This window comes from Dermacentor albipictus, chromosome 5 (assembly GCF_038994185.2).
Source record: "Dermacentor albipictus isolate Rhodes 1998 colony chromosome 5, USDA_Dalb.pri_finalv2, whole genome shotgun sequence".
Lineage (NCBI taxonomy): Eukaryota > Metazoa > Arthropoda > Arachnida > Ixodida > Ixodidae > Dermacentor > Dermacentor albipictus.
Window position 1 is genome coordinate 135,008,383 of NC_091825.1, and position 26,492 is coordinate 135,034,874.

The following is a 26,492-nucleotide window of genomic DNA, read 5'->3' on the forward strand; positions in this document are numbered from 1 at the left end:
AATTCTCAACGCCACGGGAATTCTCGCCGTCGTCGTTTTTGTGACGTTGCGCGTATCCTTGGGTTTATGCATGTCCTATCTGCAAGGCAGATGCAATACTGCTCAAACGCCAAAGTTGGTCAGGCCACGTCTTACGTTCTTGACTGCATGATTCTGCAGAACTTTTTGGAGAATGGCAGCCCGCAAACAAACGTCACGAAACAGAAAATTCACAGCGCAGGAATTTCAGCTCAAATCTTCGCAGCCGAGTAAATAAAATACTAAAAGTGCAAAACAATAGCAGTGATCAAACGTGAAAGTGATGTAATTTTACTGGCGCGGCTCTTTATACGGACAGCGCTGTGGCACCTGTGCAATGCAATCACACGCCCTACACGGCGTGTTTAAAGCGTTTCAGGGAGCCAAGAAACCGTCGAGCACGCGCGTATGCCGCGTCCGCGTCAGACGGATGCGGGTATAGTTAGAACATGAACAGTTCAATCACAACGCGGAATGTTGCTCTCGCTGTCAGTGCTTCGTCGATGGGGCGAAACCGCAAATTCCATGTGCTAAATTCCAAGCAATGTGGTAAACTGAAGGAGCGCTTAAGCATGATTACAATAAACTATAATGGTGCTGTATACATGAACTTATTTTATTTTTCTTACTCTTTCAGGGGCCCTCATAGGAGGAGGGAATGCGGGAAAATCAGTCGCGAACGGTGCGAGTGAGAACGGTGATTGAGGCAGGGCGCCAAGGCACACGATGCAAAAGGGCAACGCGATGCCACTGCTGCTGAGCGAGGACGCGCAAACGCCTACTCCGACTTCTGGGCTTCGCAACAAGCCAAAAGCACAACAGTCAAAACGTACTCCACGTACCACGACACTTGCACGTGAGTAACGCAATTCGTAGTGCGTCGCTTTACCCACTTCAATTTCAAGTGAGCTTTAAGTCGGCTCAAATACGCCCTCGAGGACACCAACGAAAGGTAAGCTAATGTCGCACGACGTCACCTGGAAAGGAATCGAGGAGGAAGCGCGGAGCTTACCAACACGTCGCAGATGGGCTGTCTTCCGGTGCGCCGAACACGAGCTGTGGTCAGGAGTCTAATCCAGCATGCGTGGAGCACGGCCACAACCGCTGATGTCAAGATTTGCAATAATAATTTAAAAGAGAACTACACCATGTATTCCTGCAGGGACCGTCAAACACACGAGACAACTCAGCTACGGCCAACCCAGCGCCTTCTTGCAAGGTCAGTGTTCGGCGCGAGCTGGTTTCTGCCAAGGGGAGAAGCGAGCCAGGGGAGAGGAGGACGACCCGTTCGGACGGCGGCCGAGCTGGGAGGAGCCCAGGCGCCGATCAGAAGGGGGATCGCGCTGGTATGCAGGCGGCAGCAGCAGCACCTGTTCACAAAGCACGCGAAACCAGCGGAGGCCCCGCGGGCGCTGCACAGCGAAAGGCCTCCAGTGATCGGCCACACCAGTAATCCGCACGGAACGAGGTCTCGAAGCCGAGCTCGGCTTCCGAAGAGACAGCCGCAGCAATTCCTTCGATCGCAGACGACGTTCCTCTTTCGCCGCTTCTGTCACACCGTCCACGACTAACGCAAACTCGGCCTACGTGACCGCGCGGAAACGACGCGTTCACAGACGGATGATGGCGACGAGAGGAAAACGGCGCGGCGATCCGACCGATGACACGATTCGAGCTGGGAGTCAAGCCGCCAGCCCGAGCATCCCGCAACACACACACACACACACCGCTCGCAACGAGACGCCGCTCCACTCACTGCAACGAACGACGACGCGCCACGACGGCGGCGCTGGAGGACGACTGGCCGAACCGAAAGCGGGCGGGCGAGGGCGACACTCGTGAACGGGGCATGCCGGGACATGTAGAGAGAGGAAGAGAGAAGCCTCTCGTCGGTGCCTCCATCTCCCGGCGCTCCCGGGCACCGGCTCGCCAGGGACTGAGCGCCGCATTCGCGCAGCGTTCGACGGAACCCCCCACCCCCGTTGTTCCCTCCACTGAATTTCTAATTACGAGTGTGTCTCCCTGGGCCATTGTTACTGGGCTGCCTTTCTCCGCACTGAGGGCCGGGCGAAGCCCTTGCAGCGGCGCCACGGGCCGTCCAAGTGCGTCCATTATTCAACCGGCGAGATGTTCTCTTCCACCAGTGAGGGACAATCGGGAGGATCGGGGCCCAGAGTTGGAAACGGAACCGCGAACATATTATTCACCAAAAGAAGAAAGAAAAGAACAAGAGAGAAAGATATACATAGAAAAAGACGCGATATAGCAGGAAAGGGACACGCAGCCAGCCGACCGATAATTAACTTAAGAGAGCCTGGAAACCGTCGAGCGAAGTAGCAGTGCGTTTGATTCAGACCGCGGGACTCGCGCGAAATGTCTATTCGGAGAGCATCCCGTGATTCCCCCGCCCACGCCGCGCCGTTACGTGTCGATGTGCAAGATACCGAAGCAAAACCGAAATCGCTTATGTGAGCTACACTATAGAAGCGCTACACAACTCGCCGAAAGGATATCTCGAGCATCTGTTAGGTACAAAGCCACAAAAGCGCTACTGCGTTTCTTGAAATGCACCACGATATATTACGACCGCTTGTGATTGACGCAGCTATGAACGATTGATTGTGCGTGTACCGGTGCAAAGCGTAAACTTCTCTCTTCCGTCTCATTCTTCAACCTCCTTTCCCAAGTGCAGGATTGCCTACCGGGCTCAGCCTAGTTAACCTGCCCGTATTTCCCTTACGCCTGCCTCTCTCTCTCTCTCTCTCTTTGCATATCGAGTTTTTACAAAGCAATAGACGCGGAAAGCAAGTTCAGTCACTTCGCCTTCTGAACGCCACCACACTTCGCCACCACACCACACTTCGCCACCACATTTGCCGCTTTCTTCGAGGTAGTCAGGGCTGCTGCGACCGACCCATTTCTCACTGTTCCTTTCGATTATACACTTGGGTAAGTAAACCACCAATCAATCTTTCTCGAAACGGTTATTAGACCGACGCAGCGGCCACGGTTCATATCCCGCTAAATACGCGGATTCTATACTCAAGTAGTCCAAGCTAAACGGCACAGGATTAGGCCGTTCCTGAGGATAAACACCGCGCATGAGCACCGGGAGCAGATGGTCCCCTCTCCTGCTGCAAATAGTTGAGGGTATCCGCATTGACCAAGTCTCATGCTGTTGTGCCATTACCACAAGCCCGGATCCCGAATCTGCAAGATGCAGAATCTATCCTGCGAGCGCCATAATTCTCCCTTCACCAGTCAAGAGGCTGCGCCTTCGTGCGGGAGAAGCCTCGGCGAAGCAGCGTGTTCAAACGTGTTCGCGTGTGCCCGCCAGTCCGGCGCCGCACCTCCCTTGCCTGGAGGACACCGCGCGCGCGAACTTTGAACCGGGTGGCCAGCGCGGTCGCTGGTTGGACCCCTCGGACGACCGGCGTGTGCTGACTTTGTATTGGGCCGTTTGAGTGACAATGGGCCTCGGGGATTATAAAAGCAGCGAGACGCCGCCTGAAAAAAACAGGATCCGCCGACCCCACCTGGAGAGAGGGTCGCTCCCGACTGGGGTGAGATGTGTCACGCGTTTTCGCCGGACGCCGTCGTGCGAGAACAGTCGCGTTTGTGTGAGCTCTCGGCCCCAGTGCCGATCCGTTTATGTCCTGTATGATAACCTGTATATAATGTATAAAGTCCCTTTTGTTATTCTCATCGACGCCAGGCTCGGAGTCTTCGCTACCAACGCTCTGTCACGAAACGGGTGACGAGCGCTACGGGACCACAAAGCCGTTATCGTGGTGCAGCGGTTGAAGTTCGTAACACTGGTGGCACCGGTTGGATGTCGTAACACTGGTGGCACCGGTTGGGAAATTCATAACACTGGATGGCAGCTACGGGATTGACCGGCATCAGCTACCTCGGCGCGGTGAGTGCCTGAAGTTTACCTCAAACACCAGACTTTCTCTGACACAGGTTATAGTAGCTTAGGGAAGGATTTGGTGTTGCATTGTGATAACCTTGTGTGTTTCAAGCCTAGTAAGAGCGTTTTGAAAACCAGGGGATGCTGAGGGGGTAAACAGGGCAGTGTGTGATATACTTGCATATGTGTTACTAGTAGTGTTGTAGTAGCGTACGGCAGGTATATTCAAAAAGGGTAAACAGCAGGAGGACAGTGTGAACGATGGAGAAGTACAAGGTGAAGGAACTTCTCGAAATTTGTGAGGAGTTGGGCATTGAGTTGGGCTCAACTAAAAGAAAGAATGCGATCCTTGAGGTCATGAGGACTGGGGACGTAACGGCGGAGGAAGCCGCAGAGGCCTGGGCGGATATCAAGGAACGGCGGGAAAGGGAGGAAAGGGAGAAGGAACGTTGCGAGCAGGAAAGGAGAGAACAGCAACGTCGCGAGGAGGAAAAGGAGGAAAGGAGAGAGAGGGAGCGACGGGAGCACGAGCTTAAAATGAAAGAGTTGGAGACCCGAAATAGCTCGCCAGCGCCTAGTCTCACTTCTAATGTTCCAAGAATACGCGATCAACTTCCACCCTTTGTCGTCGGAGAGGATATGGCCAAATACCTCGTGAAATTTGAGCACGTGTGCGAACGGAATAGCATTGAGCGATCCCTCTGGGCACAGAATCTGTTAGCGTTGCTTCCTGGGGAGGCATCAGACGTAATAACTTGCTTATCGAAAGAGGCGTTTGAGAGCTACAGTGATGTGAAGGAAGCGCTACTGCGGAAGTACAAATTGTCGCCCGAAGCTTTCCGGCAGAGGTTCCGGTATGCAAAAAAGGGTAAGGAGTCGAATGTTGACTTCGCGTTTCGTCTAAAAGCCGACTTGGTGGAATGGCTGAAGGGCGAAGAGGTTTTCGACGACCGCGACAAAATTGTCGAATGCATCGCGTTGGAGCAGTTCTACCGTTGCATTGATGAGGATGTCCGGCTCTGGCTGCAAGATAGGCTAAAAGAGGTTAGGCTAAACAAGGCAGCAGAGTTAGCGGAAGAGTATTACACCCGCCGCAGCTTGCACAGCAAGGCAGTGCGCGTAGAAAAAGCTGATAGGAGAGATTGGTTTTCCGGGAAGCCCGACGAACGGAAGCAAATCACGCGTCGCGAGTTTCGGGACGACGAATCCCTTACCAAAGAAACTGTAAGGGAAGGACAGAATGCATCTCAGAATGATGACAATGGTCCGAAACAGCGAAACGAAATGACGCGTGCTTTTGAAAAACGGAAACCGTTAACCTGCTACAATTGCAAAAAGCAAGGGCACATCGCTGCAAGCTGCCCAGAGAGAATTGCTTTTGCAACGATACAGGAAACTCACAAGAACATACGTCTATTGGAGCCCTATGTGCAGGAAATTAAGGTAAACGGCAAGAAGTGCCGAGCACTGCGGGACTCTGCAGCAACTATGGACGTTGTTCACCCGTCTTTCGTCTCCTCGAGTGATTTTACGGGAGAGTGCGTTAGGATACGGCAAGTGGCCGAGAAGGAGAGTGTCTGTTTACCGATCGCAACGGTTAGCATTGAAGGAGAATTTGGGAAACTTAACGCCGAAGCCGCTGTGTCAGCCGCCCTCCCGGAGCAATTTTCCTACCTCTTCTCAAATAGCTCGGAGCAGCTGCTGAGGGATCAGGGCAAATCATTCTTTGCCGACGTGGCGTACATGGCCCCCACGCGATCCAAAGCGCGCCCGCTGTCGAGGGAACTTGACTTAGCGTCGGTGAGCGAAAGGCGGTGCGGCACACGGACCGATCACGGTAACTGGAGTGGCGAGCAGTCACGGGAGAGGCAGAGCTCGGAGGCTGGCCTAGACGAGCGGGTCCTGGAAGTGAGTGGGAGTGACGCGTGCAGTGCTAGCCGCGATATAGACTCGACGCCGCAATTAGGCGACGCGGGCTCCACACTCGCTCCGGTTTCCGCCAGCCGGCAGGAGCAGGCTGCAGTTGAAAGAAAAAGTCTGATTCGCGAGCAACAGGAAGATTGTTCATTAGCCGATCTGAGGAAGAGCGTCAAACGGGGAGTGGAAAAAAAGGGGGATTCATTTGGCAAGGAATCTGGCTTATTGTACCGCCGCTACACGGATAAGCAGGGTCGCAAATATAAGCAGCTTCGGATTCCGCGAAAATATCGCCGGGAAAAATGAATGACCTCATTTGCTTCCTCAGAAGTATGTTTTCGGTCCAAGCGATTTCAAGGGGACCATTCTATTTGTCATTATTATTGATGATTAATAATTGTTTCTATTTTGTTGCGTTGATAATTTGAAAACTGGTTGTTTGAGCCTTGTGTACTGGATCGTACACCTGCCTCCTGTTGCAGCGGGAGAAAAAAGGGGAAAACAATTTAGTTAGGTTGATTTGAATTATGGCCTTGTCTGGTGTTTGACGGGAGACAGAGGGCACTTGTTCGTGTTGGGTGTTGCCTTTTGCCGGTCGGTTTTGCAAGCTGCAGAACGACCAAGCGGGACCAGTGGCGAGAAGCAAGGTCTTAGGAACGACCCGAGCGGAGCTGGTCAAGGTGCCTTGGCGACGACGTGGTGAGCAGAGCTCCTGTCCTGGCGAGTCGGACCTGGGCACGTGAGGTTACCTGGCGTCCCGACACTGGATGTGAACTTGGACGAGCCTGACGAACGTGCGCGCCTGGCATCCGAGCCACGTGGAGGCAGCTCGTCTTCCCGGCGCCTTATCTGAGGGCGGGGATGCTGTTGTGCCATTACCACAAGCCCGGATCCCGAATCTGCAAGATGCAGAATCTATCCTGCGAGCGCCATAATTCTCCCTTCACCAGTCAAGAGGCTGCGCCTTCGTGCGGGAGAAGCCTCGGCGAAGCAGCGTGTTCAAACGTGTTCGCGTGTGCCCGCCAGTCCGGCGCCGCACCTCCCTTGCCTGGAGGACACCGCGCGCGCGAACTTTGAACCGGGTGGCCAGCGCGGTCGCTGGTTGGACCCCTCGGACGACCGGCGTGTGCTGACTTTGTATTGGGCCGTTTGAGTGACAATGGGCCTCGGGGATTATAAAAGCAGCGAGACGCCGCCTGAAAAAAACAGGATCCGCCGACCCCACCTGGAGAGAGGGTCGCTCCCGACTGGGGTGAGATGTGTCACGCGTTTTCGCCGGACGCCGTCGTGCGAGAACAGTCGCGTTTGTGTGAGCTCTCGGCCCCAGTGCCGATCCGTTTATGTCCTGTATGATAACCTGTATATAATGTATAAAGTCCCTTTTGTTATTCTCATCGACGCCAGGCTCGGAGTCTTCGCTACCAACGCTCTGTCACGAAACGGGTGACGAGCGCTACGGGACCACAAAGCCGTTATCGTGGTGCAGCGGTTGAAGTTCGTAACACTGGTGGCACCGGTTGGGTGTCATAACAATGCGTACGTCCGCATCCCGAAACGTAACCTATCTTAGGAATCCAAGAACAGCAGTTCGGTGGATATGCTGTACTTCCCCGGTGTTGGAGATGGCTAACGTATTGCTCGTGGCGCCGTGAGCCGTACGCTATCTTCCCGGTTCTATAAGCTCCCTCTATAGCTTAGCTTACGCGAGACATATGCGTTCGATATCTCTAAAAGGGGATTTCCCCCACAAAGAACCACTTAACAGGCTCCGGCGCAATAAAAAATGTTCCGCTCACAAGCGCACACCGAGAGGCAAGCCCCTCGCCTTTTCTCCGCCGGGTTGCCTATGCCGCACCGGTCGCCGGAAGCCCGACTTAGAACCACGCACAGAACACTGCCTGACATGCATGTGTCTATTGATTTCGATTCATTCGCGCTCACCACGTGCACGGGGGGAAGCAACGAGCACGCACGCAGACAGCGCGTGCGGTTTCGCAAACCATCCACGCAGGTACGTAAGCACCGAGCGCGGGGTCTTCTACTCTAAGCTACGAGAGAACAAGAGCGCTTGAAATACAAGTCTAAACAGCAGCGTGTTGTTGCGGCACGTGTCGCGAATAGAGTAAAGACTGGGCTAAAAGCTCGCTATAAATATTTCAGGCTCGCGAAGTGAAACCGCCGTCGACCTTATCACGGTGTTAGGGCTCGAGAGCACGACGAAACGGGGATGCTCGGAGTAAGTATAAGCGCCGGGGTTCTTTCTAAAAGCAGCCTTTCTTTTCTTTTTTTTTTTTTTGGTCGTCGCGCACTCGGCATCACCGGGACGACGCGTGCCGTGGCATCGGTCGTGCGTTTAATATTGAATGCTTTCACTTTGCCATCCGGTCGATGCCGCAGTGAGAAAAACCGCTTACGGTTCCATTAAGACCCGGTCGCTGCAGCGCGCCCGCCGCGCAGTTGTGCGAGCGCTCGCTCAGAGCAGGTTACGTACGGTCTGCGCTCGCGGTATTTAGACGAGCGAGTGACTGCGGTTCGCGTTCCCTTCCGTGAGACGCCGCGTTTCACTGGCGTAAAGAATGCCAAGATCGTACGTCGAATTATCAGACCCAGTCGCCTAAACCTAACTTTGCTTCGGTAAGTGTGAGACAACTATGTGCGAACTCTGTATGAAACTATGGCGGCCTGGTCGCAGGTCCGGCACGCTTACAGAAGATGGACGGAGAAAGGCGAGGCCACGCAGCGCGGACACGCAAAGCGCACGAACGCTTAATTTCCTTTTCTTTTTGGCCTTCACTAAATCAAGTTTGTACCACCACCCCCACCGCTCACACGCTAAACGATAACTAGAGAGATGCGCCAAGTCTCGCACTGCACTAAGCATAGAGTTCCCTACAAAACTTTTGTAGGATACTCTATGGCACTAAGGACACAGGAAGCGTTTTCACAGCGCAAGACAAGCGGTCGAGAACGCTCCACAACTCGAGCCGCAAGCCGTGGCGCAAACGACAGAGAACGCGTTTTCCGGACGACAGCGCCCCTCTCCCCCTTCTCCGCTACCCCCAATTGGGAATGCACAATCCTCACGCGCGGAGCTTGGCAGCCGGCAACGACGTGCCGTAACGCTTCGAGAATGCGTCGGGAACAACGAAAAAGAAAGAATGCGGCAGCAAAGCCGAGGAGCGAGTCTTTCTTTCTTCCCACGTGGAAGACCCGTTCGCCTTGAGCCCGCATCAAATAGCCGGTCCTCCGCGCGTCCGCATCACACAGGCCTCGGAGGACGAGCCGCGCGTTGTAACGAGAGGAGGCGAGACGCCGCCAACAAGGGCCAGCCGAGAGAGAGAAGAGTCTTGCACACAGCCCCGACGCCACCGATTGCGCTACTCGTCGCAGTGAAATACGGCGTCTCTTGCTCGTGCGATATACCACACGCACCTATCGCAGCCAGTTCACGCCGTTCTGCCAATCAAGAGACCTCCAATAACGGAGTATGTGTCACTGCAATCTGATCGGTAGATTGAACGATCGATCGACGAACAGGCGAGCTTGCTGACTAATCGAGTAGTAGGTCTCAAAGCGGCGCAGAAATGTGACCGACTTTTTTTTTTGTTTGGTTACAATAAAAACAATGAGGAAATGAGGCTACGAGCCCACTCTTCCATATTAAAGAGGTAAATGAGAGAGAGAGAGACCTCTCTTCGGCAGCGTTGAACTATTCACCAAGGTTCTACCTAGCAGGGGATGGGAGAGAAAGATATCACTTTTTAAGTCCAACTTCTCCGAATATATACGAGTAGTCTGAACTTCATTGCTGGCTTTTTTGTACGATATGCATTAGAGACCGAACAACATCTAAGTACTAAGAGGAAGACAATTGATTCAATGTAATTAAAAAAGAAACCCAGAGCTCGACGATGCATTGATGGACAATAAGTACAAATTTAGGATCAGCAGACTGGATGTGTTACACGGGGTGATCCTTTTTAGGCTTTACGGAATTTTTAAGGATCGCCTATGGCAGATAGCATAGTTCTCCTCCTTGAGCTGGAGTATTCCAAGAGGCGGATGTTGCTAACGCGAGAAACGGAAGCACATATTCAATTAACAAACAATAACTAATTATCTTCTTAATATATTTACAGCACATATTGCAGTTTACGAATTGCAGCCGGTGAGTTTGCAGCACCTATCCACTTGAAATTCCTTCCCAGGACGACAGCAGTTTCGAGGCATTTATTCATTGGCAAAGTGTGGGACGAAATATATGGGCGTTCCAGTTACTTTTGTGTTTCAGTGCATAAAGGAGTGAGTTATTTAAAAACAGTAATAATGGAACCGTGAATTTTTATGGCGAGTTTGATGGCGCATCTCTCTAAACTGGTGTCATTCTCGGAATGCATTCCAAGTTGATACACCTTGCAAACTCAACGGCTACAATTCATAGATTGACATATGTGGCGTAAAATAATTAATAAGAAGTTAATAAGTGAACTTTTGTCAATTAGTTGAATACGTGTTTCGATTTCTCGTACAAGGAATACCATATACCATATAACTTAGATATTACCCCCCCCTGTGTATACCTTGCTCCAGCGAAATGCAGCCTGACGAACATCTTTGTCGAAAAAAACAAAAAAGAAAAATGAAAAGAGGCAGGGATGGAGTCTCGTTAGTCCTTCGTTGAGCGCGCACAGCTACAAAGAACAGGAGAGGGATGCGAACCTTCGACCCCAGTTTCGGGAACTTCCTTGCACCAAGAGTTCAGTGGACGCGACAACACATCAGGGATCAACGATGGTCCCAATGTAATTTGGTAAGCACCGTCGGGAACCGTTTCTTTTGACGTCATATCAAATGCGCGTCACGACAGAAGATCGTTGAGGTAAAGAGTGCGCGCCAGAGCAATTGAGCGACAATATTGATAGCGAAAAACTATCGTGCACTACAGGACAAGTTGTATAAGTGAGAACGCTCCCCCCCCCCTTTTTCCCTCTTTCCCAAAGCCGAGTAACAGAGGTCGGCGCGAGCTTATGTGCGCACTGACCTTTGCGAAAGTAAGATTAATCTCCTTGCATAAGTGAAAGCGCACACTAAGGTACAAGTACGTTAATCAGGAAGTGATTCGTAAACAACGGAGGAGTGTACACCGCACTTCTCCGAACACACACAGACAAAATTATTGGGCCCAACGAAGGAAACGTTGGCGACAACAAACGAGAAATATTCTGAGCAATTGAATACCTACAACGAAGATGAATCAATGCACGTTTTATATTTCACGTTACGGCAAGCTTCAAAGAAAGACGTGATTAACCCGCGTTTTTCTTTTCATTTCCTCTTCTCGGTTTACTAAATAAAAATTTAAAAAAAACTTCGTGATTCGGCCACACGCAATACGCGAAGACAGGCGTCGAAGACAAATCGACAAATTTTGTTGGCGCTATGCGGCGCGATCGACTGCTCCAAGTGCGGCAGATCTAAGTTCGGAGTCACGAAATGCTTTTAAAAAAACTAATACAAATGTAATAGTGATAAAAAAAGAAAGCTCGAGTATTGGCAAACGTACCGGAGCACGCGAGCGAGCGCGCCTGTAAGAATGAAACCTGCGAGGAATCCTATTACAGGGCCCACAATGCCATACTGGTCCCGCAGAAGCGAGCGACGATCCGAAAGGCATAATCCGCCTGGGGGTAAGAGAGAGAGAGAGAGAGAACGCAAGAGAGAGAGCATCGAAGTACGACAGGTCCTGACCCCGCGCGATAAATGCGTACCCCCCCTCCCCCCTCCAGCGCCCGCGGGGAAGAACTATCATTCTTCGTTTTCAAGTCCAACTCGCCGCCGAGCAGCCAGCAGAATTCCCCGGTTCCCCCCCCCCCCCCCCCCCCCGTCTCCCATTCCCTTCGGCAGCAACGGGACGACACACGCAGCAAAGCTCGGAATGGGCGGCGGATAACGGACGGCCTCCTTGAATAAGGAATGCCTGCGGGCCCCGACGCACTCGCACGAACAGACGCACACACGTGTTCAAGCACGTATATATATATATATATATATATATATATATATTACACACACGGATTCGCGCACGCACGTGAAAAGAAAGAAAGAGACACGCACACGCTTCGCTTAGCGAGCGACTACACGAGAAGCTGGAAGGCCGCCGACCGAGCCATACGCCAAAAGCGACGGGGATCGACTGCCGACGTCGGCCGACTACGTTGTGTCGGCGGCCTGCGCCGCCGGCTCGGCAGTGCGCTCATAAAAGCGTAATGGTGGTGGTGGTGGCGGTGCTCGCTGCTATTTTTTTGGGAGCGATTGCGGTGGGTACTTGCGTGCGTGTGTGTGTGTGTGTGCGTACGGACGATGCTCGGCGGCGGCGTTGCAGCAGCTTCCGGCGCGGATCAATTGCAGCTTTCGGCGCCGCGCACGGCCACGACGCCCGTTCATTAATGAAGACGGCCCCGAATAGACGGCGATATATGTGACCGGCTGGCCGGGGATGCTACTGGGTTATTTAAAAAGCAGACCACGGGAACGCGCGTTGTGATACGCGGTCTGTGCCAAGTGAGGAAGCTACGATTATGGACGCATAGCTCAAATGCTATATTACACTCGCATAGCAGCGGTCAAAGGGGCCGGATACGGCCTTACACGTGTGGCCGCTCAAGCAAAGTTGAGACGTAGCGACGAAGAATGGGACATCGCTGGTCTACCCGTGTTAGACGCGGTCAAGTGCAGTGCCAAAGAGTGGACAACAATCAGCATTAGCAGCCTTGCCGCTAGCCTTAACACCTTTGGACGTGTATAGGACCAAACGCCAACAAATAGGTTGCATACGAAGGGAAGAAAAGCGAGTTTACGGGCAACCGTAAGCGATGGAAGGGCAATGAACATAAGGTAGCAAGATAAGGAAACATATTGGACATATTCGGCTCAGCGATGTTAGGAATCGGGAATCGATACAACCAGTGGTGGTTGAAAGACGCGCGCTTAATTAACGAACTCCTGGCGAACGGTATTTGACAGCAAAACTCGAAATATGCTTCCTTTCAAAGTTGCGCGGTATAACGCTGGTGCGAGACAAGATGTTCTGAAACTGCAATTCCGCAGTGCTTTCATTACTCGTACGTCCTTCGAGCACTATACGCACACAAAACGCAAACATTAAAACCTGGCACCCCCTCCCCACCCAGGCCTTTGCGATGGCTCAGCTGCAAAACCGCGCTGAGCCTTCCGGTTTGTCTACAGCAGCCAGCAGCCAGTGATCGCCAGGCTGGGCATGACACTGAATTGTGTGCGGGCAACAGAAATGAAGCTCATCCGGCACCACCGACGCAGCCGGATCCGAAAGCGCTGGCGATAACTCATCCCCGGCAATACTTCCCGAGCCACCCTCACCGCTCACGAGGCAGCCAGCGGGAAACAAAACAAGAACGGGAAAGCAAAGAAACAAACAAACAAACAAACAAAAAACGCCGGACGGAGACGCGAGAAGACGCCTCCGCGCGCGCCAAGGAAGCCAAACGGAGAAGCGCGGGAGAGCTATACCGAGCCAATCAAGAAGCAGTACCACGGTCGCGCAGGCGAAGCGTGAAGAAAGCTACACTTCCACGCGCACTTGGAGGAAACCGAGCAACAAGAAGACCATAGCAAGACGAACGAGAGAAGCATGCATTTGCCGGAACGCCAGAGAAGAGAGAAAGGGGCGTGGGGGCATGGAGAGAGACAACAAACAGCCAGATACTACACCAGGCAGAAGCGAAGACAAAGCATCGCACCGAGAGAAGGAACGTTTGTGTTCAGCGCACCGCAGCAAAACTCGGGTAGCGAGGAAAACAAAAGAAAGAAAGAAAGAAGACGAGAGCCCTGAAGCAGCGCCTCTGCGACTCGACCGGAACGAAAGTAGAAAATGAGCAACGACAAGAGGAGGCTCACGGCAGTAGATGGAGAGGAGAGAGCCCACTGCTCGGGTACGACGCACTGCGTGGTACCGCCGCCGCCCGTCTTCGGCCAAGCAGGAAGAAGCGAAACTGGAGCTGCAGCGTACATACACTGTGCGTGCATCGTAGAGAGGGTTGGGGAAGAGCAATCGATGAAGCGCGGCAAATAATCAGACGGCCGCTCTAGCGCCAAGAAGACAATCCACCGAAAAGGCGAGGCAAACAAACGCCGCCGCTTTGACACAGCCGCCGCATCGGACTCGTGTAGTACGCGCTAAAGTATACGACGTGCGCGCTAGGCCAGCGAAGGGGACGAAGTGAAGCCGCCGGCGCCCGATGCCAGGTCAAAGGTCGCCCTGTCGACCAACAAAGGAGAGAAAGAAGGGAAGTATGGCATACAAAAGTACAGTAAGCTATGTACGCTGTAGTATTGCTGAACACAGCAGATATAACTACAAGAACAAGAACGCGGCTGATATATAGACGCATACGCCCGATAAGGACAAGGTCCACGATAGCCCAGATCGAGGCAAAATGCACAGGGAAGAAAGAAAAAAAGTGAAGTGTTCTCCCAGCTTTTCCTTCAACGACTCCTGTCCGTCTTCCCTTTCTGTCCTCTAAGTGCCCTTCTTTGTGTGTCTGCATACTTTTTTTCTCCCCCGCCTAATTTCTTTCGCTCTTCTCCACTCCAACCGTATCCAGCTTTTCTGGACACGAGGGTTTAGTTCGCGGGAATGCCACCACGTGGCGTACTCACCTTAAACTTTTCAAACTTCCCGCGGTGACGCGTGATGACGTCAACCAAACAAAAATAAAAAAGTAAAAGCTATCCCTGTGCATTGAACTTCGCCACAATGCTTGTCCCGCCAGCGTTATCAGTGTTCTTGATCAAGCGTATTCGCTCGTCGCCTGGAAATTGCTCGTCATCCAGCGTTTACTCGCGACGAGCAATTGTTGATTCTGGGCTTTTGATTCGGTTCTTATTTTTTTCTCTTTTCCTTTTCTTTTTCTTTTTTTCATTCTACGGAGTAAAGAAGATAGCCTAACCGTCAGAAGCACTTCGGGGCAGCCTTTCTTCAATCGGCATACATTGTTAACGTCCGAACATCGCACCGCGCCTACTAGAGACGCCGTCGTGGATGGATTTTGATTTTCCCTTATCGAATTCATTAAGGTGCACACAATTATTTCACTAGCGACTTTGCAATGCGCACTCATGGGCTATCGACGCAGCTGCAAATCTAGATGTGCTTAAGTATCAGGACATATACATGGATATGTCGGTTTTTCACCTTGACACAAAAGTCACGAAACAAGAGTTGAGCAAACTGTCCCTGTGTCGTCGCAGGGTGTGAGAGGGGGCTAGTTGGTATTCCATGCTAAAGTGACTAGCGCAAGAGTGGACACGGGACACTAAAGAGGCGACAAGGATAAGCGCAAACTTCCAACTGGGCGCTTGTCCTTGTAGCGTCTCTCTATTGTCCACTATTGCGCTAGTCACTTCAGTCTGTGTCGTCATCCGTTAGCATGCTATGGCCGAAGCTGCTCGCAATATTACGTCACATTTACTGGCCACCAGGCCAGGTACACCCTTGGGTACGACATATACAGTACTTGCAGTTAGTTTCCAAAGTAGTCTCCTATGGCGGCTATCCACGTGTGTGAAGCAAGAACGCTATTTAAAATTATTGTGGAATAATATATGCGGAATTTGTATGTTCTCCACATTTTCTACCATGTTGCCGTTCCACCTTTATTATATAGCCGCAATGTAGACTAGCAGCTATCGAACGCCATAAAGGCTATCCACATATTCAACCCTTAATGACCATCGGTTATCTTCCCTCCTCATTACATGTCCTGCCCATGCCAATTTCTTTTTCTTGATTTCAACTAAGATGTCATTAACTCGCGTTTGTTCCCTCACCCAATCTGCTCTTTTCTTATCCCTTAACGTTACACCCATCATTCTTCTTTCAATAGCTCGTTGCCTCGTCCATAATTTAAGTAGAATCCTTTTCGTAAGCCTCCAAGTTTCTGCCCCCGTAGGTGAGTACTGGTAAGACACAGCTATTATACACAGACTGGATTCCAAGGGAAGGGAAGTGTAGCAGGGGGAGGCAGAAAGTTAGGTGGGCGGATGAGATTAAGAAGTTTGCAGGGATGACATGGCCACAATTAGTAGGTGACCGGGGTTGTTGGAGAAGTATGGGAGAGGTCTTTGCCCTGCAGTGGGCGTAACCAGGCTGATGATGATCATGCTGCTGCTGCTGCTGATGATGATGACATATTCAAGGACCTCACGCGCAACTCCTGACACTTAATTGTATTCAAATTCAAGAGTTGTGCGACTGCCCAGGACATCCTCAACGAATGTTACATAACGTATTATGAGGTTTTACTTGCCAAAACCACGATTTCATTATGAGGCACGCCGTAGTGGAGGATTCGGGAATAATTTAGACCACTTGGGATTTTTAACGTGCGCCTAACCCTAAGTACGCGGGTTTTCGTATTTCACACCCATTGAAATACGGCTGCCGTGGATGGGATTCGATCCCGAGACCTCGTGATTAGCAGCCGAACCCAATAAAAGCTAAGCAACTACGGAGGGAAACGAATGTTGGCAGTAGGAGGAAGGTGACGGCCGGCCCGTGGGACAATTTGTTCCCATCCTCATTGCTGGAGAATGGGTACCATCTGTCCAAGAATGACACCGTAGAATGCACTGTATTCAATGTGATGGAGTCCGCGTCCAATATTTCAGAGCCGAATCATACTGTAATTACTGACGACCAGGTATCTCGCTAATACGTGCAGTCGTTTGACAGCTGCCGAGCGCTGGCGTCGGCCACAGGACCTACTTGACCTTTTTTTAACACTTGCCGACATTCTCGCCTTATTTCGCACTTTTGCGTTTCAGCTTAACTGCTTCAACAGCCGATTTATTTGTGCCAGAATTTGGCCACCCTGTCAACGTTATGGTTTCTTATGTTAAGTCATCTTTTATATTGACACGTATACTTATCTTTATCGGGCAACCACGTTTCGCAGCCTAAAAAACGTAATCGCACAGCGTGGGACGCGCCTGTATATGTATCCGAAGTTTCTGGAACGTTATCGATGCTTCTATCCGCTGTCTGTTGTCGCCGAACGTTATGTTATCTGATTTCATCACCTGACGCGAATGGTGCAGAACTTTGTGGAAGGCACGCGGGTCCGAACGATTAGTCTGAAACATTCGATGACTGCTCTAAAGAAGCCGACGCGCTTGACCCGCTGATCATATTTTCGACGATCGCCGAGCGTGTTCGCCGCTATCGTTGTGCTATAAGTGTAGCCTGTTTTGTGGGCACAGGTTCGCCCAATAAAAGTTAGTTTTGTCGTTCACAGTACTGCTACTGTGTTATTCAACGTCACGACCACGTGACAATATTTAGGCTAAGGCTGTCGTGAAATTTCCAGCGGTTTCACCTTTCCCAAAATGCCCGCATTTTCGTCGGCCTCTTAATATTTTGGAGGATTTTTAATAGACGTGGAAACCATTGCATGGCCCCCTGGCCAAGCTGCTCAAAAAGTCATTTTATATCCCTGAGGTCATGCGCAAGCTTCCGCCTTCGTGCCGTTCCTCAACCTCCTGATTTCCCTGTCACCTGTATTCCATTTTGACGACTCCATTCCCACGGAAGTTGGCGAAGATAAGTCCATGGGATTAAAGCCATTTAAATCAATTCTACTGTGGATACGACAGCCGCTTATGCTCACTGTGGATGGAAATGTTGCGTTAATGAGCGCCATTCTGAGGAACCTAAATTGATAGTCACAAAATTATGCGGATCCCACGTATGTGCGAATCGATGTAAGCAAAGCTTTCTGTGTTTGTTGTCATTGTTAAACGTAATCTCCACAGAGTAGTCAGGCACCCTCTAATGAAATGCTGTCAATGTTTGCCTGATTACGCCCACCATTGTGATGCAAATAAACGTAACTCCAACTCATTTTCTCAGAAATAAACGCTGAATGAAACGCTGACGTCATCCTGAACAAGATCAACAAGCGCCCTAGTGCTCGATCTTATGATGCCCCTATTCGTAAGCTTATATTCGTGATTTAGTTACTTGGGGGGGGGGGGGGGGGGGGGGGGAGGGGCGAGAGCGATGTGTTCTTATACCGTAGAAACATCCCTCAGACCTCTCTGATGTGCTCGTTTTTATTCTCAAGTACCCAATGAAAACTGTAATCGCTGCAACTTCATGATGTCCTGGTGGCAGGCCACCATCGCATGTCGCGCAAGTATGACCGCGCTGATTCATTTGGGTTGGCATATACTATTTGGTGCGTCATACTTCGCCACATGCATTTTTCAAGCAGAGCTTGAAAAGGGCGGCCAACTCACTACGTCCCTTTCCTCTGTTTACTTCCGCAAAGTGTGTGTCTATCGCTGTGGTTACCAAATACGCCCAGCGGTATGCTACCACTCAAGCCTTTCTGTCGGCTGAGCAACTGAAGTCGCAGGCTTTCTTCAACACGGCGTCGACGTTCAATACGGCTATCCTCAATTACTTTTCGCGGACTTCGCTCACCGCCTTCCCTCCAGTGTCATCTCTTACACTACTCGCTCCTGCTAGACACAACACAAACACGCAACGACCCAAATGAAGTATCTATAACACGCTAGTTGACATGCTGTCGACGTATATTTCCGCTGAGCACCGGGATTGGAGCGTGGTCATGTCTATGGTGACATCATCGGTCTACAGCTTCGCTCAACAACACCGCTCGTTACTCATCACTTTTTTTTTCCCGACAAGAGTATAGCGTATCTCCGCTGAATGTACTTCCGCTTTAAGTGGGACCTTGCACGCCCGCTTATTCTGTTGCGTTGACGGCGACCGTTGTCGTCAGGCTGCCGCCTAATTCTGAGCGTCGCAGTCACCAGAGTGCACAGAAAGCTGTCTTCCCAAACAAACCACCGGGATTCGAGCCCATCTCCCAAATGCAGCATCTTGCATTTGGGAGATGGGCACTCTAACCATTACGCTACCACCTGCCTCCACCAATTTCCGTTTATCTGCCTTCCCACTTCTCGTTTTTGCCGCAGACGCAGGAAGAACGGATGCAGAAACGAAAAAAAGAAGTAAAGATTGCTTGAGCCGCCAGTGACGCATGACTTTAACTTTGGCAGGGGACCTTCATTGGATCGCATGTAGGCTTGCGGCATCGTGCAGATTGTGGGTCGCCTTAGCTTTAATGTAAATTTGCTTTCACCAACTCTTTTCAGCTAGAACTGAAACGCCAGACAAAAATGAGACCTATCGTTGACTATTTTTCTTGTTTTCAAGGTTTAAAGCAAAAATGCTCATTAACACAAATAGTGATTTGTTTAAGAAATGGCATAAGGATACTGTATTTCAAGGTCATGTTTTGTCAATACGGCCCGGCACCACGTATCGACGAAAGGGCATCACAGTGCCGATGCACGCGGCAGGTTACTGAATGAAGAAAACAGGAAACGACTGTTTTTCAGTTCTCGCAACACATTGTACACAGAACACAAGGCACCCACCATCATGACATTCTTTTTTTTTTACAACAGCGACACACAATGCCGGACTGATATACTTCCTAAAAGGGTCTCATTTGATTTTTCATCGCAGAACTGCAAGCACAGTTGCGTCGCGCGTGCTTGCAGCCACGTACTGTAGCCGTGCTCCTTTTCCTCTAACAATATGGCTACCGGCGGCTTCAAGCGCTCCCGTAGGTGGCCGATTGGACTGTCACTCGAGAAGTTTAAATACATAACCTCTTTGCATAGAAATGACGGCATGATTGTTAACATCATTGCTCTCCAGACTGATCTTGATGAGCTAACTCATTGGTGCGGTAGGGCAGATGGTAATTAACGCAGACACAACTATACATCTCAAGTTTACTTCCGCTGCTAAGACGATTCCTAATGCCCACACAGTTAATAATACTATCATTGAAACTTCAGCGGCGGTAAAATACCTCGGTGTAAATTTTAGCTCTTATTTATCGTGGAGCACTCATATTGAACTGATTACTACGAAAGACTTAAAAAAACTTTGTCTTCTTAAACGCCGACTACGCCAAGCCAACCAGGATACAAAACTACACGCATACAACGCGCTAATCAAGCCTGTGATAGAATACGCACCCGTGATCTGAAACCCTCATTTTATCTATCTTGTTAACATGTTGAAATCTATACAAAACAAAGCTGCTCGATTCATCCTTTTCCGTTACTCTCGGTATCAAAGTGTAATGGTGCTGAAAATATCGCTCCGTCTCCCGCCTCTGGTCATGCGCAGAAAACTCAGCCGTTTATCTTTTTTCCATACTCTCTACCACAGCAACACACCATTCGCAAGTTCACATCTTCTCCCGGTGCCGCACACACCGGCTCGTCTAGATCACATGAAGAAGACTAAACCCATTTTCGCTCGGACAGACCGACACAAATACTCACCTCTTGTCCTGGCTATTGAAGAGTGGGATTCGCTTCCTTCTAGCATTGCGGCTATCGCTGGACCATCATCATTTCAAACAGCTCTTTGGTACCCCCCCCCCCCCCCGCCCCCATACTTAGAACATTCCACTGTGCAATGATGAGCGTTTTTTTTCGTTTTTTTTTGCAGTGTGTGCGTGTGGGCCGTAACGTTCCGTGGAATGTTAGATGGCATGTTTTGTAACTTCTGAAGGTGCAATTTTTGTTTTGTTTTGTGGGATTTGCTACATGTGCATTTTTTCAGCACCTGTTCCTAGCCACTTCTTCCCCTGTCAACTTGTACCTGGCTTATTAACTTGTTTATTCCTGTCTTCAGCCATTTATATTCTGTGTTGTATATTGTTAAGTTTCTTTGATGAATCCCCCCCTACGTAACGCCCGCATTGGGCCTTTAGGGTATTGAAATCAAACAAATATTGTTGGCTTGGATATGTTTGGCACGAGGCCCAAGTCGGTACCCTGTCTTCTAACGCGTTCTTTTATTTTTGCTTCTGTCTTGAAGGGACGCGCACCGTAACATGCTGCAATGGTGATTGCGTTGCGCGTATGTAAGGTGAGAAACGCGGTTCTAAAATGTCTGTTCACTAACTTGTGTAGTAAACCCATGTTTATAGTATTCGCACAATAGTAAGAGTCACGAGTATGGCAACCGTAACCGCAAGCGCCACGTTATAGTCGTAACTTGTCGTGACAGCGTAGTTGAAATCCACTGACCCTGCCACTAAGAAATACGTGGCGAGGTATGGCTGATGAATAATTAATTGCGAAGATTGGTTTTCAGTAAACGTTTGTTACCAAGAACGGCGGGTGCTTATACTACCGCAAATGACGGACGCTTGGCGGTGACTCCAATCATTTACTCGCCACATCACAGATCTACACTAGAATTCAACTGGTTTCACCAACTCTTGCTTATATTCTCTCGCCCCTAAACTGCGACTTCGCCTACCACCCGGCCTCCAGCTTTTCCTCTTTGTCCCCCGCTTCTTTCCCAATCTGCTGAGACGTGCTTCCACTGATGTTTGGTCTTATTTTTTCTCAATAAATGAAGGCATTCATTCATGCTTTCATCTGTTACTGCAAAAAATAGCGTGTCTTTATCTACATAACCACCCTGTCTCTCACCTGGACTCTCCAATCGCGAAACAAAGTTGCGGTGTTGCAAATGACTGGGCGTCACATATACAATTTTCTAGGAATGGCCAGTAGCACGGCGGGCAATTTTCGGTGGGTGACGAGACAGTATATAGAACACTTTCTCTGCAATATCCACACTCAGTGCTCTGCTTCGTGAGCTACTATTAGCCGCTACTACGAAGTACGAAATGAAAGAAACCTAGCTGGGCTGGTCACGGACAGCTCTTTTTGGATTCGTGATGCGTCAATATAAAATATATATATTTCGTATATAATCCTAAATGACAGCGATATAAGCGAGGTGAGTTACGCTAGCTCGTTGGTCTTGACTAACGACACTCTTCATGCAGCACTTTCGTCTTATGCGTGTTTGCGAACGGGAATGAAAGACAGGAGGGTAACACGCCTTCCTGAAATTAAGCATTCGGAATAACTCTTTGTTTGACGGTTAGACATGTGTTGAGGGCCCCGATACGAACCACCTGCAAGTCTGTATCAGCTTGCAAAGAGGAACTCAGATTAAACGTTGTCAAGAGGATAGGCTTTTAATTACCATAAAGATATCTTTATTGAAATTCCTTACCATTAGGTGAAAGCCGACTAATAAGCATTCATATTTTCTGTGTTATTAAAACGACCTGTTAATAAAAGGTTGCTGTGTTCTACAGCCTCCTAAATTAGGGCATAAAAAATAAATTGATGCGGGAAGTGTGTAAACGCAGACGCAAGAAAAGGCCGTGTCCGTTTCCAAGTATTCACTCAATGAAGAAGGAGCGCCTCTATACTCTCACATTGTAGGGATGTCAAGAACAAAACACTTCCAAAGAGTGAGTCACGAATATAAGTCATTATAAGGTGAGCTTGCGCGGGAAAAGAAAACGCTCAAAGCGCAACGATGGCTGCGCGCAAAGTGCTTGCTCTGATTCCGATCTACGGATCAAGGCGTCAGTTCGTCAGACTGAAATGGTCGTACATTACAGCGCAATCTCGGGTCCTCAAATGTGACGGCGAATGTAGGCCCGTATTCGCTTCACGCGCGCAATCTGATAAGATAACGCTCTTTCGCTATTGAATCCGTGACAACATACTGGATGTTAGAAACACATGCAGGCACATCTTGAGCTAACTGATAACTCTGGAACTGTGGTTAGACGCTAAAAAAAGCCTCCCCCATAAAAAAAGAATACAGTTGCTTTCAATATTAGCTGAAAAATAGTGCTTGTCGTTTAAAAAGGGCCTCCAACACTGCACAGCGGCACTGACATACAGGAAATTCAAGCGCGAACTATCAAACCAGCGTATCGTGGTTCAATGTATCCCAATAGTTCAGGGGCCAGTTCCACCACGGGTACTGTGTCGGAGCTCATATTTCATGTCAGCATTAATTGTCACAAAATCACAGTATTTTTTTCTTTAGATCTTATCATTACACAGCTAAAATACATCCAGCGAAATCCTCATCTTAATATTTCAGTACTTTTCGTTCTAACGTACACATCCGTGCTGATTCATATGTTACAAAGTACTGAAAATGTACCCTATGCTTTCCTCCAGGCAGCAGTTTTTATTCCATATGATGCCAGGAAACCGAGCCTGATGCCACCAACACTCAGGAACCTAATCGGGAGCGCGCACAATGTTCTCGCACACCTTGTGGGATGTACCGTAACGCTGAGGTGCGTCTTGTATAATATATGAGAATCGGCTGTAAAGGCAGTCGTGCAAGGTTTGACACATGCGCTTAAGCTCATGAAGTTGATTTGTGTCAAGATAACCTGTCCAAGCTTTCACAGTTACTTTATAAGATGTCTACAACACCATCAATATGCCGGCTGCTTTTAACTGCACGAAACAAAACTATTGAAATGATACAAACAATGTTAACATCATTTTATCATTCGAGTGTTCAGATTGGTAATCTCTAGATGCGGAGTAAGTTGAGAAGTTGTTTGCGTAATTAACAAAGCTACGTTAATTAAATTTTCAGTAATGGTTCTTACGTGGCTAAAGAAAGTGAGCAGTTTGGAGCCCGTCCACGAGATTATGCAGCCAATCGAAAAACTTTCGACTAAACATGCTTCTGTAAGAGCCATGCGAACAAAAATTTTCCAAGTAAACACTCTTGGAAGGCGTAACTGACGCAGAAAAGGAACATCTGTAAAGCGACAGAAAGAACAGCAGTTCACGACGGGACACAAAAGAGGAACCACACACAAACTGCGCTAACCTTAAGCGCTGTTCTTTATGTGATAATGAAGCAACTAGACCGTCAGTCATTCCTTCCAAACCTGTAAAGTCAACCTGACCACATCTAGCCTTTCGGGATTCTGTCATCAATAGTATGGCCCCGCGAACATATTCCCCGTGGCCTTATAGTCGCGTTCCATTTTTATTCATGCTGTTTTCTCGAAAGCAAGCAGTTTAAAGTTTTGGTGTCAATGCGGCATTGTACGTGTGCCGCAGAAAGCTTGCTTGGTCGCAGGAGTGATGCATGACGCAATGATGGTGCAGATTTAGCGCGTCGCTGGCATCAAGACAATGCGCTGCCGCCGAGGGAAGGAAGATAACGAAAGTGAAAGCTTGGTAGCTGCTCACGGAGCCGTGCCGATGGGGACGGTGCCATCATGACGAAATCTGAGCCGGCGATATTGATGGCTGCAGCGTTCTTGTTTTCTTTTATTCTTTTATACTTTTTTTTACAGCGATGTCGTTAAGAGGAAGCTTTAACACGGGCCCTACTCCGACTCGGCCTATTCAAATAGATGTAAAACGCCGAAACGCTTTTCTTAGATAACCCCTGGACCGATTTTAATGAAATTTGTTGGATTCGGGAGAGAAAAGTAAATTCTAGTGACTATTGGAAGCGGAATTTCTATTTAGGGCCTGAATTCTGGTAAAAGATATTAAACAATTCGAAAGTGCGAAAAGTACACAAGCACGAAGTTTAGAAATTATTAACTCCACATCAAGAACTGATATCGCGGTTCTGTAAACAGCATCCATTAGACAATTCCAATATGCCGAGTTATATCTTACGTGAAGTCGTTACGTTGTGAACAAGGGTTGTGGAAAAGCTGTATTTCCATATTACTAAATTTTTTTAGATTCATGCGTAATATATCAATTTTGTCTGCTTTAGATGTGCTGTTAGATCCAATGTACATAATTTTGATATCAGTTTTCATTGCCGAAAGAGAGTTGTAAACTTGATGGTTTCGTTTTCTGAAAATGTGCAATTTTTGACAATTTTGAATAAACAAATGATGACCTAATTCAAGAATTCGAAACCAACAGACACTAGATTTTAAGTTTTTGTTTTAAATGCAACAAAGCTTGTCAAATTAGATGCAGTGGCTTTCGAGAAAAAGGAGTTCTCCTTTTACATTTATTTAGATAGGACCACCAGAGCTAAAGCTTCCTCTTAAAGGCTACTTTCCCCACTATCGCGTCCGCGTGTAGAGCCAAATCCCGAAGATAGCGTAATACCGGCCCGACCCACAGTGGTGGTGAAGCATGCGTTCCGCGCTCCTCATATGTGGGCTGATCCCGAATGTAACGCCATGCCGGGGAGACCCGCGGCGGAGATGAAGCAGGCGTTAAGCACTCCCCATACGTGGGCCGATCCCGAAGACAGTGCAATGCGGGGCCGACATACGGTGGAGGTGCAGTTCGCCATTAAGGGACCCACATACACAGCTTTGCAGGTCATGTTTCTCCACAGAGTGGAAGGGCACTGAGATTTTTTAGTTATCCGCGTTTACCCTGCATGCGTCTGCGATGAAAACAAGAAACAGGTATGCCTGGAAAATCTAAGGTGGTGGAAGCAGGTGGTAGCGGAGAGGTTAGCATACTCAGCCCCTGCACGTACTTATATCTGCATTGACATGGGTTCATGGTAGTGATAGCGACCAACGCTCTACTTTTTCTTCGTACTCTAGTCATTGTGAAAATAAGGATGTGCTTAGCATCCTTACGAGTGGTGAAATGTGAGTGGCATCCTTACGAGTTACGAGTGGTGAAATCCCACTGGGGCTGATTGTGAAGAAAGCTTCCTTCCTCTGTCCACTCTCGCGATGGTGAAGCTAAAAATGAGGAGGAGGCCTGACGGACACAACGTTGATCGTCACCATAACAGAATGGATGGACGACCTGCGGAAAGGACAAGGCACACCAAGTTTTTAGCACTTAATTTGTCCTACAGTAAAGCGCTACAATGGCTAGTATGCCCTCATGGGAATGGTAGACCGAACTGCTGCTCACTGCTAACACTGGACTGATACTAAGAAAATACTCCGTCCGCAGGCACCACGCTACACTGAAACTAGTAAAACAATGTCAGTTTATAAACTGATATTGCCAATTATCTGGTGTCCTTCTTGTGTGTGTGGAGGGCATAGAGGTCCTGGCAATGAAATGGTATTATTTTCGTTTTTGCTGCAGTTGCACACAAACAAAATTCTTTGAAGTTATCCGACAGCGATCTACCGGTGGAGAAGACCAACCCACAAATTAAAAATAATTGCTGGTTTCAGATCTTCCAATTTACTTCGCGCTTAGCTACCATCTGTTATATTCTTCTTTTTGTGCTCTTATAAAGAAGAAAACTCCACATTACTACAATATCAACAACCGTACACAAAATAGACTGGCTTTGAAGCTGTGACCACGCACCGCACTTTTCTACATTTAACACATGTAGTATTGGGGCAACACGTTTGAGCAAAATGATTAGGTTTTCGATCAAAGCACTGTGACAGGCGGGAAAAACTCGTTGTCATGCCCGGTCGAAACAATACCATCTGAAATCTTATTTATTTATATTGATTTTTGAAAAATCACTATAACCGTTTATACATTTGCTTCGTATGAGTTATATACTAGCTTGCCTCGTCAATCTCAAAAATGTATTCTCTTTTCGGGAGACGGCCTTCGTGAAAAACGACGCAACACGACAGTAAAACATCCAGCAAGGCTCTATCCAATGATTGGCGAAATAGTGCACTGAGAGCGTGTCGACTAGCGTGCAATGGAAAGTTGAATT

The 26,492-nt window shown here is 49.1% G+C and overlaps 1 protein-coding gene across 2 annotated transcripts in view; it reads right to left on the minus strand.

Moving 5' to 3' along the window:
• The window catches only part of PlexA (plexin A), a 385,856-nt gene that overhangs the window by 192,714 nt on the left and 166,650 nt on the right, over window positions 1-26,492 (minus strand). The window contains exon 1 of one of the 2 annotated variants that reach the window (XM_070538957.1): window positions 1,031-1,805. The exons of the other annotated variant lie outside the window; for it this stretch is intronic. The gene's annotated coding sequence lies outside the window, so the exon portion shown is untranslated. Of the gene's footprint in view, window positions 1-1,030; window positions 1,806-26,492 lie in introns of those variants that run through there. 2 annotated transcript variants of the gene reach the window in all.